The 15,799-nt window shown below is 41.6% G+C and overlaps 1 long non-coding RNA gene across 1 annotated transcript in view; it reads right to left on the bottom strand.

Annotated features, from left to right (window-relative positions):
- Window positions 1-415: 415 nt before the first annotated feature.
- The window catches only part of LOC103348326 (uncharacterized), a 119,175-nt gene continuing 103,791 nt past the window's right edge, over window positions 416-15,799 (bottom strand). The window contains exon 3 of the long non-coding RNA XR_007924554.2: window positions 416-1,179. This is a non-coding gene — a long non-coding RNA (uncharacterized lncRNA). The remainder of the gene's footprint in view (window positions 1,180-15,799) is intronic.

The raw sequence follows: 15,799 nt of genomic DNA, 5'->3' as shown, positions 1-15,799 counted from the left end.
GAATTTATAGGACTAAGATTCAAACAGCCTGAATTGACAACCCAATTCCAGTTTTTGCTACACATTTCCTTCCACTGGGCACGTAGCAGACGGTGTCTTGCTCTGCCCCATCCCCTCAGAGCCCCTGTGCATTTCAACCCAACAGCCAGCCCTTGTCTTTGCTGCTTTCTGGCTTTTAGGATTTGTTTGCCTATGTGTAGAGAGAGCCATAGATGCCCGACAACTGGTGTCCTCTGTGGAATTAGTCCTTGCACATTGTATAGTACAACAGATACTTCCTTGCGCTCTGTGTAGAAGAACTCTAAGGTTGACATAAAATCTTCAGTAGAACTGAGACAGTCAATCCTCCTCCCTGGGTGGTGGTACTTGTTGCCAGTGTTGCACTGTGGCTTATCCTCCTCTCCCCAGTTCTGCCTTTTCTTCTGTAATCTTCCACATGCATATGAATTCTCACAAGCTAAGGCAGTGCATAACTGCTTCCTTGGCATGAAATATTCTCTGGAGATACTGTAGTCTAAGTGTGCTGTGGCGTCTGCAGTTTGAGAAAGGATTTATGTGCTATATTGGTTATCTAAAAACCATCTCAATGCCTTGGCATAAGTACTGCAGAGATCAGCACTGCATTGGGCATTGACGTTATGCATATAATGCCACTGTTTATACAACCAAATATTTATGGGATATAAAAGAGTAGATAATCCTTCTAGAATTAAGTGGCTTGTCCTTCTTTCATGATACTGTTCTCTCAGTGTCTGAAAATAAATTGCAGTATGTACATTAATCTCAGATAAGAAATTAAATATATTACAAATGGATGATGCAAACAAGCAAGAAAATACCAATACTTAAAATCTGTGCTTTTTTACTCCATCCTGAATTGAAGGTTGGAGGGATAAAGGAAGTGTTAAACATATAAAAATGTGTTATTTTCACATGCAATTATTTCATGATTATCTATTTTCAACTAAGCTAAAAAACAGTTTCTGACTTTAACTGTAAAAAATTTGGGGTTTACTTAACTAAGTAATTTTAAAAGTCTTTGTTGATAGAAATTCTGTTTTCACAAGATGATAGCAGGCAATATCAGAAACATCATGAAATATTTTGACTTCTTTGTAAACTTTTATGTGACTGAGGTCAAAAGTGATTTTGCAGCTGCAGAGATGAAAAATCATTAATCTAACAAAAGCAAAAGAAAATAAAAGGTTATAGATTATGTGGAGTGGATATGGTTGTGCCTAGATTCTATGCATGATAAATGAATGGAAAGTACCTCAGTGGTGAAAATATTGAAAGTTATGATCCACCATATAACAAAGGAAGGGCCCTCCGATGGGTGACAGATACTTGAACTCTATGTCAGCAGTCCAGCCTAACACCTGCATTTGTAGGGCACATGCAATGAAAATGGTTTTCATGTTTACCGCTGCTGATAAAAAACAATGGAAAAATGTTTTGGCATATGAGAAGCTACAGGAAATTCAAATTTTATTGTTCATAAATAAAATTTTGTTGGAAAACAGCCATGTCCATTTGTTTTTCCATTGTAATAAAACAGTACAGTAGCTGTAGCAGACACATACAACCTTGCAGAACCTAAAATATTTATTCTGCGTCCCTTTGCAGAAAATTTGCCAACTCTGCTCTGTAGAAAGAAGTGTAGAAAGGACGTGTTTCATTTATTTTCCCAGCACAGGTCAACTTTATGCCTTGAGAAGGAGTCTCCTTATTTCCAAACTAGTTCTCTACCTTCAGGACCTCTAAGAATTCTTCAAAGCTAATAAATGTATACTGATTTAACTTGCAGGGAAGGAAGTGAAGTCACCACAAGGGAATGGTATTGAATGAAGGAAGTCTGGAAGCTAAATTAATGGCAACGTATTTATTTATTTATTTTTATTTTGACAGGCAGAGTTAGACAGTGAGAGAGAGAGAGAGGCAGAGAGAAAGGTCTTCCTTTTTCCATTGGTTCACCCCCCAAGGGACCGCTACGGCCGGTGCATTGTGGCCATCACGCTGCGTGGATCCGAAGCCAGGAGCCAGGTGCTTCTCCTGGTCTCCCATGGGGTGCAGGGCCCAAGTACTTGGGCCATCCTCCACTGTACTCCTGGGCCACAGCAGAGAGCTGGCCTGGAAGAGGGGCACCAGGACAGAATCCGGCACCCCAACCAGGACTAGAACCCTGGGTGCCGGCGCCGCAGGCAGAGGATTAGCTTAGTGAGCCGCGTCACTGGCAATGGCAATGTATTTAAAATCTTTACACAAGAAAATACCGCTCCATCAGCATATGTGGAATCTTGTGCAATTTTGTGGGACTAAGTTTTTCAGATTTTCAGTACTACAGAAGTATCCAGTGACAAACTCTTCTTAGACTATACTGATTTTACCTTAAAATTTTTTTAAAACATTTTCATTTTATTTGAAGGAATGAGACAGAGTCAGAGAGATCTTCATCCTTTCATTCACTCCCCAAATGCCCTAAAAAGCAGGGTTGGGCCAGGCCTAAACCTAAAGACAGGAACTTAATCCAGTCCTCTCACACGAGTGGCAGGATCCAACTACATGAGCCACTACTTGCTGCCTACCAGGGTGTGCAATAGCAAGAAGCTGGATTGGGAGAAGAACCAGGCAGGACTTGAACCTAGGGAATCTGATACAGGATGCAGTCATTACACATGACCACTTCAGTGCTTGCACCAAATATCTGCCTTGCGAAGCCTCTTTTTAGAAGACAAAAAGTTCCATAATGTTCATTTCCCATTTTGTTTACCTGCCATCAAATTTCAGTTTACAATATGATAGCAGTGTTGCAGCCTTATGGTGTTAAACAGCAGTTCTCAGCTTGATCAGAATTCCATTTCTACTCATTCTCCAGCTGGTTTCTGATCAAACATTTTCAGAATAATTTCGAATTGCCTAGATGAATGCACATGCATGAATTTGTTTTTTACTATAAGACACTTAAAGGCTTTTTTAAAAGTAGGAAGGCTTTCAGCCAGCACTGTGGCGTAGCAGGTAAAGCCACCACTGTAGTGCCGGCATTCCATATGGGTGCTGGTTCGAGACCCAGCAGCTCCACTGGGTCAAGTCCTTTGGCCCCTGAACCCACGTGGGAGACCTGGAAGAAGCTCCTGGCTCCTGGCTTTGGATCAGCACAGCTCTGGCCATTGCAGCCAACTGAGGATTGAACCAGCGGATGGAAGACCTCTCTCTCGCTCTGTCTCTCCTTCTCTCTCGTTAACTCTTTCAAATAAATAAATAAATCTTTAAAAAATAGGAAGACTTTATAAGTTATAAACATTTATAAACAATGATGAGGCAATTATGTTCATTTTAATGTGAGTACTATCAGAATGGTAATTATGGCAACGTTTCCTTGTAACTCCCTAATTATTTCATAGCTAGAAGAGACACACAGCTTTTTCTCAAGCTTAGATTCTTAACAGACACATCATATTCAAAGACCACAATGGATTTCTTCCCAGGGAAGCCTATGAATTTGATCTCAAAAACTCAAAAATTACTTTTAACTCGGGCCGGCGCCGCGGCTCACGAGGCTAATCCTCCGCCTAGCGGCGCTGGCACACCGGGTTCTAGTCCCGGTTGGGGCACCGGATTCTGTCCCGGTTGCCCCTCTTCCAGGCCAGCTCTCTGCTGTGGCCAGGGAGTGCAGTGGAGAATGGCCCAGGTGCTTGGGCCCTGCACCCCATGGGAGACCAGGAAAAGCAACTGGCTCCTGGCTCCTGCCATCGGATCAGCGCGGTGCGCCGGCCGCAGCGCGCCGGCCGCGGTGGCCATTGGAGGGTGAACCAACGGCAAAGGAAGACCTTTCTCTCTGTCTCTGTCTCTCACTGTCCACTCTGCCTGTCAAAAAAAAAAAATTACTTTTAACTCCTGGGAATGTAATGTGTGCATTGTTAAATATATTTATAAGCAACCACAATAATATGGAAGTCTATGTTTCTATGTGGCATGGATGTAGTCCCCAATACTATAATAAGAGATGTAAATGTTAATCTAATTTTAAACTAAAAAATATAAAAGCTCTTATTCTCAGCAATACAAAAATAAGACAAACCAGGTCAATCAAAAAGAGATATGTACGGCCAGCACCGTGGCACAATTGGCTAATCCTCTGCCTAGCGTTGCCGGCACACCGGGTTCTAGTTCCGGTTGGGGCGCCGGATTCTGTCCCGGTTGCCCCTCTTCCAGGCCAGCTCTCTGCTGTGGCCAGGGAGTGCAGTGGAGGATGGCCCAAGTGCTTGGGCCCTGCACCCCATGGGAGACCAGGAGAAGCACCTGGCTCCTGCCATCGGATCAGTGCGGTGCGTCGGCCTCGGCAGCCATTGGAGGGTGAACCAACGGCAAAAGGAAGACCTTTCTCTCTGTCTCTCTCTCTCTCACTGTCCACTCTGCCTGTAAAAAAAAAAAAAAAAAAAAGAGAGAGAGAGAGTGTGGGGAGCAAACCGGACTAGACTGAGTTACTGGAATTAAGACTTATTCTATGCATCTGCTCTCCCACAATATGGCGATGGGAGAGAAGTAAACAGCTTCCGCACAGCTGCCTCCAGTTCAACTAATAAACTGTAGGACTTGCTCCTGATTGGAGGAGAGCAGCGTACTCGGCGTGTGGGCAGCCGAGTTAGGATTGGCGGAGGAGGACTATAAAGGAGGAGAGAGACGGCATGCACCAGGAACATCTATGGGGAACATCTAAGGGGAACATCTAGCTGAAGGAACACCTGTGCAGCCCCCGAGAAGAGCCGGCCGGCGGTGTGCCGCTCCCCTGCGGAAGTGGGGAATGTGGCCAGGGGGAACTGCCCTTCCACGGAGGTGGAAGGGATAGTAGCCAACCCGGGAAGAACCAGCAGCAAACCCGGGGAGGGCCGAGCAGATGAAAGAACAGCGCAGGGTCCTGTGTCGTTCCTCCACGAAGAGGGGGAGCGACATAATGGTGCCGTGACTCGGATAGAAAACCTAGGACGGATAGGAAACCTAGCTCGGATAGGAAACCTAGAACGGATAGGAAACCCAGGACGGATAGGAAACCTAGGACGGATATGAAACTTAGGAGGGAAGAAACGGGAAGAACTGGGAAAATATCGGAGAGAGAAACTAGCAAACAGCCTAGGGAAAATATCGGAGAGAGAGACTAGCAAACAGCCTAGGGAAAAGCCGGACGAAAAGGGTGCCGGAAGAAGCTGTTGAAAGCCTAGGCATAGACTCGGATACGGACTACGGGGGGAAGCTGGGAGAAATCTCTAAGGTCGAAAGTGAAAGTGAAAGCTAGAACAAACAGACTCGGACGCGGACTGTGGGGAGAGGCCAGGAGAAATGAGGGAGGAATATCGTTGGAGGAAAGTTTGGGGAAACATACCGGGTAGAGAAAAATGTTAGGGAAATTGAAGCCGTGGGGGGCAGGCCAAGGCGGACACGAAAGCCACTTTGGGGTTCTCAAGTTAGCCCGGGAATAGGGGGCGAAAAGTTGAAACCAGAAGCTGAAACGTAAGCCAGATTGGGATCCGTCTGATTAGCCCGGGGAGCAAAGGACGGGAAGCCAAACCGTGGGGCGGAGACGTATGCTGGGTTGAATTCGCCAGGCTAGCCCGGGGAACTTAGATTGAATGCTAGTGGCGGACACGTAAGCTACGCTGTGTTACTCGCGGAAGCTGCCGCGTGCAGAGAGAGCACGGGGCGTGAATAGATAGGGAACAGGGCTGGCGCGAGGCCGTGGTGCAGACGCGAAGGGCGTGGAGACCGCGGAGCGCGCGAAGCCAAGCCGCGCAAAGCCGGGAAGCTGCGCAGATGAAAGAGGCGCGGGCTGAAGCGGCTCAGCCGGGAAGCCGCCGAGAAGTAGCCTCGGGGCGGGCAGCGGGAAGCCGCAGGGATAAGAGAAACAGAAGTTTTAGAAGTAAAGTGAGAGAAATAGGAATGCTGGAAGATAGAAGTGGAATGGGAGAAATAGGAATGCCCGGAGATAGAGAAATAGAGAAATAGAAAGGCCTCCCCTCAACATGGCAATTAGAAGGCTTGGATTCGGTCTGCCCGATTAAGTGAGGCGATGAGCACCTGCGGCGGCTAGCAGCTTATGCGCCGCAGGTCACCGAAGATAGGCACGAACCAACACTAATAAGTCTCCCCCACAATACGGCAATGAGAAAGCTTGGATTCGGTCTGCCTGATTAAGGCGGTAAGCGTCAGCAGGCGGCTCGACCAGAGTATGAGCCGCAGGTCACCGAACACAGGCACGCATCAGCGCCTAAAAACCTCCTCACAACATGGCGAAGAGAGGACCCGGATTCGGTTTGCCTGATTGATAGGACTTGTAAGAGCCTGTGGCAACTCTAGCAAGTAGAGCAGAGTGTGTGCCGCGGGACACCGAAGACAGGCGCGTATCAACGCCAAAAAATAAAAAGAAAGGGGGATCTGTGGGGAGCAAACCGGACTAGACTGAGTTACTGGAATTAAGACTTATTCTATGCATCTGCTCTCCCACAATATGGCGATGGGAGAGAAGTAAACAGCTTCCGCACAGCTGCCTCCAGTTCAACTAATAAACTGTAGGACTTGCTCCTGATTGGAGGAGAGCAGCGTACTCGGCGTGTGGGCAGCCGAGTTAGGATTGGCGGAGGAGGACTATAAAGGAGGAGAGAGACGGCATGCACCAGGAACATCTATGGGGAACATCTAAGGGGAACATCTAGCTGAAGGAACACCTGTGCAGCCCCCGAGAAGAGCCGGCCGGCGGTGTGCCGCTCCCCTGCGGAAGTGGGGAATGTGGCCAGGGGGAACTGCCCTTCCACGGAGGTGGAAGGGATAGTAGCCAACCCGGGAAGAACCAGCAGCAAACCCGGGGAGGGCCGAGCAGATGAAAGAACAGTGCAGGGTCCTGTGTCGTTCCTCCACGAAGAGGGGGAGCGACAAGAGAGATGTAAAATTCTAAAACCATTCCTATTCCTCTGGAAAGCATTGTATAATTCAGTATAAATCCTTTGTATCTGCTTCTTTGTATCCTGTTTCTATCAATACCCTGGAGTCTCAGGTTAGCAGTTAACTAGCATGCTAATTTTTGTTACTGACATAGCAATTGGAAATACAGAATCAGGATTCGTAATGTTGTTACATGCATTTACTAATCTGCAATCTTTAATGTCATAGAATATGGTTGGATAAAATGCAGAGCTAACTTTAAAAACAAAGAGGTCACATTGCACCATAAAATGAGGTAGAAGAAGACAGAATTCTTCTACTACCAACTCATTTGTTGAGAATGACATGTCTTCAGAGATGATTTTGTTTAAATAGTATGGATTTCACTATGTTTTCTGAAGTCTCAATTCATGTTTTTTCACTAATAATCAAATTATTAGTTAACACTTCAAGATATTTAACCAATGGAAAACCAAACTTCCTCAAGGTGTTCTTTCACTTATTCTGAAATCTGAAAATGTCCAGACTGCCATATAGAATATTTGCTCTATGGATGCCTCCATGAAAGATTCATCACAGAAACCTCACATTTCACCCAAAGAGCTCAGATTTCGCAGAGAAAACTAGAACTACTTAAATAAACCTTAACATATATTACAGCTGAAATGATCATATCAACTTTTCTAACTCCTGAAACATTTTTCTTTCCTGAGCTTATTGTATAATTCTGCTAAATGGTATTCTAAGGATAGAGGTCACTCTAAGTATTTCCAATTATTTTTTTCTAAATTCCAAAGTAAAAAAAATTAATATCCTTTCTGCTGTTGGAAAGGTCATGAAAACTTGGTTTACTCCCAAATGAAGTTATCAGAACTTGTTTTCTAAGAAATATTTGATGATTGCAACAGCTCTGATAAAATGGAAATAGCCATTAAGGCTTATGGAGAAACACAATCCATGCACAGCTAACACCAGACTTCCTCTTCACTTTGTGATAACAACGAGACTTTAAGAGACCCAAATGGGCATACTAAATGCTCTCTTATCTTATGCAGTGTTTACAAAGTTTTTAACCCACATCCAAGTTGACAGTCTTACAGAAACTGAGTTTTGCCCATTCCAAACTAATATGACAATAATTAACCACCAAACAAACTCTAGAAATGAAGAAAAGGATTTTAAAAGATTTTAAAGCTAGCTATTAAATATAATACTTTTTACAAATATCAAAGTACAATAAAAAGTATTTTAAAAGTTCATTAAATAGCCAGCGCCACGGCTCACTAGGCTAATCCTACACCTTGCAGCGCCAGCACACCGGGTTCTAGTCCCGGTCGGGGCGCCGGATTCTGTCCCGGTTGCCCCTCTTCTAGGCCAGCCCTCTGCTGTGGCCAGGGAGTGCAGTGGAGGATGGCCCAAGTGCTTGGGCCCTGCACCCCATGGGAGACCAGGAGAAGTACCTGGCTCCTGCCATCGGATCAGTGTGGTGCGTCGGCCGCGGCGGCCATTGGAGGGTGAACCAGCGGCAAAGTAAGACCTTTCTCTCTGTCTCTCTCTCTCACTGTCCACTCTGCCTGTCAAAAAAAAAAAAAAAAAAAAAAAGTTCATGAAAAGTAGAATTACAAGATGAGCTTATTTTGGTTCAAGATGTTTTAGAACTTCATGCATAGTTTTATCATAATATGTGTTTTCCATGAACTTCTAAGGATTAATTTATTAGCTCATCTATTTATTTGGCGAGGGAGAGAGAGGAGAGAGAGAGAGAGGTCAGAGAGAGAGAGAATGAGAATCTCCTAATCATTGGTTCACTCTCCCAAATGCTAGTAATGGCTGGGACTGGGACAGGCTGAAGCAGGGAGCTAGGAACTCAATCCAGGTGGTTGGCAGGAAATCAATTACTTGAGCCATCACTGCTGTCTCCTATGGTCTTCACTACCAAGAAGCTGAAGTCAGGAAGTGGAGGTAGGTATGGAACCCAGGCATTATGATCCGGGAACATGGGCCTCTTAACGAGTTAGGCTAAATGATTGCATCCACCCCCTATCCTCCTGGCCCGTGAACTTTTTAAGGCCCTTTATAGCTATCAAGAACTCAAGTGTCAAACTTACATTGGCTCTGGCATATCCATTAACCTCTCTCTTCCTCACCTACTGCCCCTCAATCAACCAGGTTGAAAAGAGATACACATAGAGAACACATCTAATAAAATCTCCAGACTGAAAAAAAAAAAATCAAGCAAAAATAAAGAAACAGAAAGAATGAAAGATAGGCAAAGATCTAACTCTGTCATCTTCATTTCAAGATTACGATAGACATGATCCAGAGAATCAAGAGTTATGATTTTAATGTATATTTCATTAAAATGAGGGGAAGTGATTATTATAATGTCTGGCACCAGAATTATTCCTTGGAGGGATCCAGCTTTATTTGTGATAATAACTTGATAGACTCTTGTCAAAAAATTCTACAGAATAACAGAGATAGCTCTGCCACTTTTCATGAACAGGAATGGATTTTTATTCCTTGTGGCAGGTGGGTGTTGCTAAGACAGAGGAGAGAAAGGAGAGGGATGAAAGAAAACTGGAGCGTCTGAGACAGCAAAGTAAGGCACCTTCGCCCATACAGTTGAAAGACTTGTAGAAGTGTTTTTCTTTGCTGTGAGTCCTCTGAAACATTCCATTTAAATTTATTTTGCTCACAAATGAACTACCAAAAGAGCTCAAGGTAACATTAACCATGTGAGGGAACAGAAGTCCAGGAAGCAAAAGTAGATGGAAGGAAAGGAGATGAGAGAACATCAGTCCACTGCAGAATCTTTCAAAATTGCAAGCATGAAATTTTGATCATCATAAGCAAATGCTTACCTACATCTCCATAGTGGAAAGAAAAACAGGCCTCCCAGGCATAAGGGGTCTCTGTATAACCTAAATCACCAGTTCTCAAAAGATGGCTCCTTGGCAACCAACACCAACCCCTGGGAAATTATTAGAAATTTTGAGGCTTCCTCCTCTAACTCACTGAATCAGAAACTCTGGGCGTGGGGCTCACCAATCTATGTTTCTTGGAATCATTGGTAAATTAAAATGGAGACCAAGATTGAAGAATCCCTAACCAGAGAAAGCCAGCTGGGCCTCATAAGTGACCTTAACCTTGCTTTATTTGTAAACGTAAGACTTAACTTGAGCTATTTCTTATAAACGCCTGTATAAAAGAAATAAAACTTAAAGCTAACCAATGGGGAGCTGGCAACTAACTTACAGATATGTAAGTAGGGATTTTCCAGAAGGTAGAACAAGTGAGGCAATGGTATAATTGTAACAAATTAATTTTTTTCTTTTCTTTCTGTGCACTGCCTACAAAGGTTTCCCTTTGCATTCCTTCAGCAAGGCCCCCAAAATCATGAATAACTATTCATTCAAATTATTCAAAAATTTTATCATGCCTCAGTTTACCTTTAACAAAGGCTTGCCCACATGTTAGAATTTACTGTGACATGACACCTATATACTATAAGTTTATGATACTGCCCATAATACTGGAATTATGGTATCTCACTGGGTTCTGGTAAGCCATTAGACCGATGACATCTAGGGAATAAGTCTTCCCTGTAATAACCATGAAAATCCAAAACACCTCATAATGAGTTTATTCAAAATGAGTAGTACTAAATAGTTTTTGATTTCTAAAAAATAAGAAGAAGTCAACATGGTGGCACAGTGGATTAAGCTGCCTCTTGGTATGTTGGCATCTTATATCAGAATGATGGCTTGAGTCCCAGGTGCTAAGGCACATTGGAAACAGCAGATGATAGTTCAAAGTGTTTGGGCCCCTGCCACCCACGGGAGAGACTTCCTGGCTCCTGGTTTCGGCCTAGCTCAGCCCTGACCATTGCAGCCATTTGGGGAGGGAACCAGGGGATTGAAGGTCTTCCTGTCTCTCCTTCTCTCTGTTACTATGCCTTTCAAATAAATAAATGAATAAATAAATAAATATTTAAAAAATAATAAAAGGAGAGATGTCATCTTTTCCTTAAACTAATAACATGAGTTCTGTACAATGAATAATACACATTCCTTGGAATAAAAAACTCAATAGTATTAGAAACAAAAAGTGATGTCTAACAATGTGCTATCCATGTACCAGGCCCCTAATATTTTTCTCTGCTAGCTTACTTAATCCCCACACCAACTCTGAGGTCCAAGCTGTTAGCATCATTCTCATGTTACTAATGAAGAAACTGAGAAAGAGTGGCTTAATTGATTTAGCCAAGGTCACACAGCAGATAAAGGACTGGTTTGGAATTAGGCTCCTAAGTACAAATTGCAAATCAATTCTGCCTTTCAAATTAAATGAAATAAATGATTCAGACTACTTGGGCAAGCATGAAATGAATCTCTCTCTGAACATCTTAGTTAGAAATAGCATTGCTTCGCATGGCAAAGATAATCTAATTTGTCCCTTTTTTGATAGTGTGTTAGTATGTGAATAAAACATGATGAGTCTGTTTTTGTATAATTGTTCATGTTCATTTCTGGCCTTGTCATAAACAATAACATAAAGTCCTTGTTATTGCACCATAGGATGCTGACACATATTTGTATTGTCTGTTTTCATGAGCTCAAGAACGGTATCTCCTGTTTTTCTCCAAGAAAACAGTCAGTCATGTAAAGAAAATCACTAAAGACAGCTTTGATTTTTCTGTAATGTGTTTCTCTTAAATTATTCAACTATCATTGGAAGTTTCTATCACTTTTAGAATAAAATAGAACATTCTATTCTCTCCTAATAATTACTGCTAAGATAGACCAACTCTGCTTAGGAAGTATCAAAGATCCCAGAGTGGTAGCAAAACAATGAGACAGCAGAATCTCTGGTACCTGTCATATATTTACCTATTTGGCCACCTGTGTATAAATTAAACTACTGAACTATGGCTTGAGTGCATTAACCAATGCAACATAACTAGTTTTAAATTCACATTTTAATAAACTGAATGTTTTATTTAATGCAGGGAAGTAAAATATAAATGGGAGACACTGTGGAGGCATGACCACATAATCCTATAAGAGACCAGAAGAGCCAAGAAAATTGGGGATGTTGCCATAGCTACCAGGAAACAGCCTAGACGCTCAATACCCCTAAGATAAAGAAAATGTGGCAAAATCAGCTCTGAAGAATGGAGTCATTCTTTTCTCTGTACTTTAATTAGTGTGATCTTGGCCTTTGGAACTAAGCCCAAATGGGAAAAAGCATCTTCAGTCTGCCTGTTGACAATATTCTATCCTGAGGACATTTTCTCTCTGGAACCTGTGTTGCACATCAGTGTAATTAGAGACACAGGCTCCTGATAACAGGAAGATAATTTCCTAGTTATCTAATTAGAATGAAACTGACCTATCCATCACTAAAGGAGCCCACCTCCTTTGGTATTGCAGGGAAAACTCTGATTCTCATTGAATAAAAGCACTTATTAGTTCCTTTTTACATTTTTTAAACTTTTATTTAATAAATATAAATTTTGAAAGTACAACTTTTGGATTATAGCAGTTATTTCCCCCATAACCACCCTCCCACCCACAAACCATCCCATCTCCTACTCCCTCTCCCCTCCCATTCTTCATTAAGATTCATTTTTAATTATCTGTATGTACAGAAGATCAACTTAGTATATACTAAGTAAAGATATCAACAGATTGCACCCACACAGACACATAAAGTATAAAGCACTGTTTGAAGACTAGTGTTACCGTTAATTCGCATAGTACAACACATTAAGGACAGAGATCCTACATGGGAAGTAGTTGCACAGTGACTCCCGTTGTTGATTTAACAATTGACACTCTTATTTATGATGTCAGTGATCACCCGAGGCTCTTGTCATGAGCTGCCAAGGCTATGGAAGCCTCTTGAGTTCACAAACTCCGACCTTATTTAGACAAGGCCATAATCAAAGTGGAAGTTCTCTCCTCCCTTCAGAGAAAGTACCTCCTTCTTTGATGGCCAGTTCTTTCTGCTGGGATCTCACTCACAGAGATCTTTCATGTAGGTCATTTTTTTGCCACAGTGTCTTGGCTTTCCATGCCTGCGAAACTCTTATGGGCATCACTCATAGGAACTACTCTTGTTGCAGCAGACAAAACTAGTAGTACAGCTCTAACACCAGTGTACCCATTTTGTACAGCAACTGTATATTCACGTTTTCCTTTGTTATATTTTAGATTTAAAAGTGGAATTCAACTATGTGTAGGAAGTAATAAAAGGGATCCTAATCACAGATCTTTATCCAGATATTTACAAATGAAAGAGAATCAGAAAGACAACAAGTTGTTAGGCCTAAATTAAAATTGGACTCAAGGCTACAGTGCAGTAAATTTATTATGCCTTCTTTTCTATTTGTTTTGATTGTTTTTCTTATATAAATGTTTATTGACTATGGAAAGTTTACTCTTTCTACCAACTATACACAAATTATGAAGAAGGTAAAGGGTAGAAACATAATTAGAAAGACGAATGACATTGGTAAAGTAGCAAAAGGAGGTGGAAATGTAAATTTGTAAATCTAATAGAAGATCACATGACTAGTGATTTGCATGGATAGGAAGATATGGTAAATATATCTGTAGTAAATGAGTGAAAAATACATGGGTATTTTGAATTTATGTCTGCTTAGTCTGGCCCTATTTTTCCATTCAGGTCAATTTCTGGACCTTGTATTTGGTATATGTGCAGTTCCAAAGGAAGAAATTGAGTGCAGTCATTATATTTCTTATAGAACATCAGTGAGTCAAACCCTAAAATCATGTCTTACATCAGATGAGCTGCATAAAACACTCTGTGTGCAACTCTCCCAAATTGATAAATGTTTGTTTCATATGTTATCTTTCATAAATTTTCAGGTTTCAGAATTTGGTGCATTAAAATTGTAACACATTTTGAAGAACATATTTTTTTACATATTCAACCATATTCTACTTCAAAGTATACTCAATGTATCATTAAAACACAAAAGAATCAACTGGGAACCTTTTATAAAATGGTACACTTGGATAAATATCTACAAAAGAATCCAAAGATCAAATATTAGCACCATAATATCCTTAAGGAACATTTACAGATCTTTGAAACAAGATGTATATTTCAAAAGCAAATGGGAAAAAATAATTCATATATAGACACATAAAATACAAAAGAAATTTAAAAAATTTAAAATGCCATTAGGCATTTTACGTTAAGAATGTAAAAATTATTATCAAGACTCATCTGTAGGGAGGAAGCATTTATCTTAACAGTTAACATACCCATGTCCCACATTGTTCTCAACCCCTTGCTCTGGCTTCTGACTCCAGCTTCCTGCTAATGCAGACGCTGGAAGGCAGCAGTGATGGCGCAAGTAACTGAGTCCCTTCTAGCCATGTGGGAGACTGGATTGAATTCCGAGCTCCTGGCGTCAGCTAGACCCAGCCCAGGCCATTGCAGACATGAGGGGATTGAACCAAAGCTCCCTCTTGCTCTCTGTCACTCTCCCTTTTTCTGTCTTTCAAATAAGAAAAAGAGTCACTAACAAAACAGAATAAGACACTTCCAATATAAAGCTGGCTATATATTTAAGAGAGACATGAGGTTTCCAACATTGTAATGATAAGCACTTTCATATTCTACTATTGGAAAAAATATACTAATACAGCACTTCTGAGAAGAATTTAGCAATATTTATTATAATCACCAAAAATGTAACTTTCATAGCTTTTAAACTAATAATTCCATTTCTAGGGATTTATAATAAATTTTATTATATTTATAGTAAATTTTTTTAAAATTAAATAATCAAAGATGCAAATATATGTATAAGGATATTTCCTGCTATGTTATTTCTCATAACTAGAATTAGAAGCAATCTATAAGTTTGATAATAGGATAACATAAATAACTTATTTCAGTTATACAGTAGAATATTAAAGGAGCATCAACATATTCAAAATGATGAATAGCAAAGAAGACATAGGATAAGTTTAGACAGAAAAAGGAAGGACACAAAACTACACTTATAGGATGGTCTGTATTTAAATGAATTGTAATACTGCTCTATCTTACTTTCATTATAATGAAAATGAAAATATTTATTTGAAACATTATCAGGATCCTAAGTTGGTGGTTAACACACTTTATTATAGGGCCAGGTAGTAAATACTTTAGGCTTCATAGGATTTAATATGTATTTAATCATGAACCAAGAGGCAAAGTCAGAGATATCATACAAATTCTTATATAACCATTTAAAATATAAAACCATTTATGAAGTTGTAAAAAACAGGTAGCTGGCTACCATAAGCCAGCAACTCCTGTCCTCCATTAACAAATCCGGAAAGTTCTCAAGTAGCCTTCTGACTTAAAGTAACCTGCGTGGTAGGTGGGAATATCCACATCTGCCCTAAGAACATGCAGGGTATATGGAAGCTTTTGGCAAATGTAAACTGTGGAAAAGTCATATCTTTTTTTTTTTTTTTTTTTTTTTTTTTTTTTTTTTTTTGACAGGCAGAGTGGACAGTGAGAGAGAGAGACAGAGAGAAAGGTCTTCCTTTTGCCGTTGGTTCACCCTCCAATGGCCGCCGCGGCTGGCGCGCTGCAGCCAGCGCACCGCACTGATCCGATGGCAGGAGCCAGGTGCTTCTCCTGGTCTCCCATGGGGTGCAGGGCCCAAGTACTTGGGCTATCCTCCACTGCCTTCCCGGGCCACAGCAGAGAGCTAGCCTGGAAGAGGGGCAACCGGGACAGAATCCAGCGCCCTGACCAGGACTAGAACCCGGTGTGCCGGCGCCGCTAGGTGGAGGATTAGCCTAGTGAGCCGCGGGGGGCTGGCCGAAAAGTCATA

The sequence above is a fragment of the Oryctolagus cuniculus genome, chromosome 1, assembly GCF_964237555.1.
Source record: "Oryctolagus cuniculus chromosome 1, mOryCun1.1, whole genome shotgun sequence".
Taxonomy (NCBI): Eukaryota; Metazoa; Chordata; class Mammalia; order Lagomorpha; family Leporidae; genus Oryctolagus; species Oryctolagus cuniculus.
The sequence above is the reverse complement of the archived record's forward strand: the minus strand, read 5'-3'. Positions and strand labels throughout refer to the sequence as shown.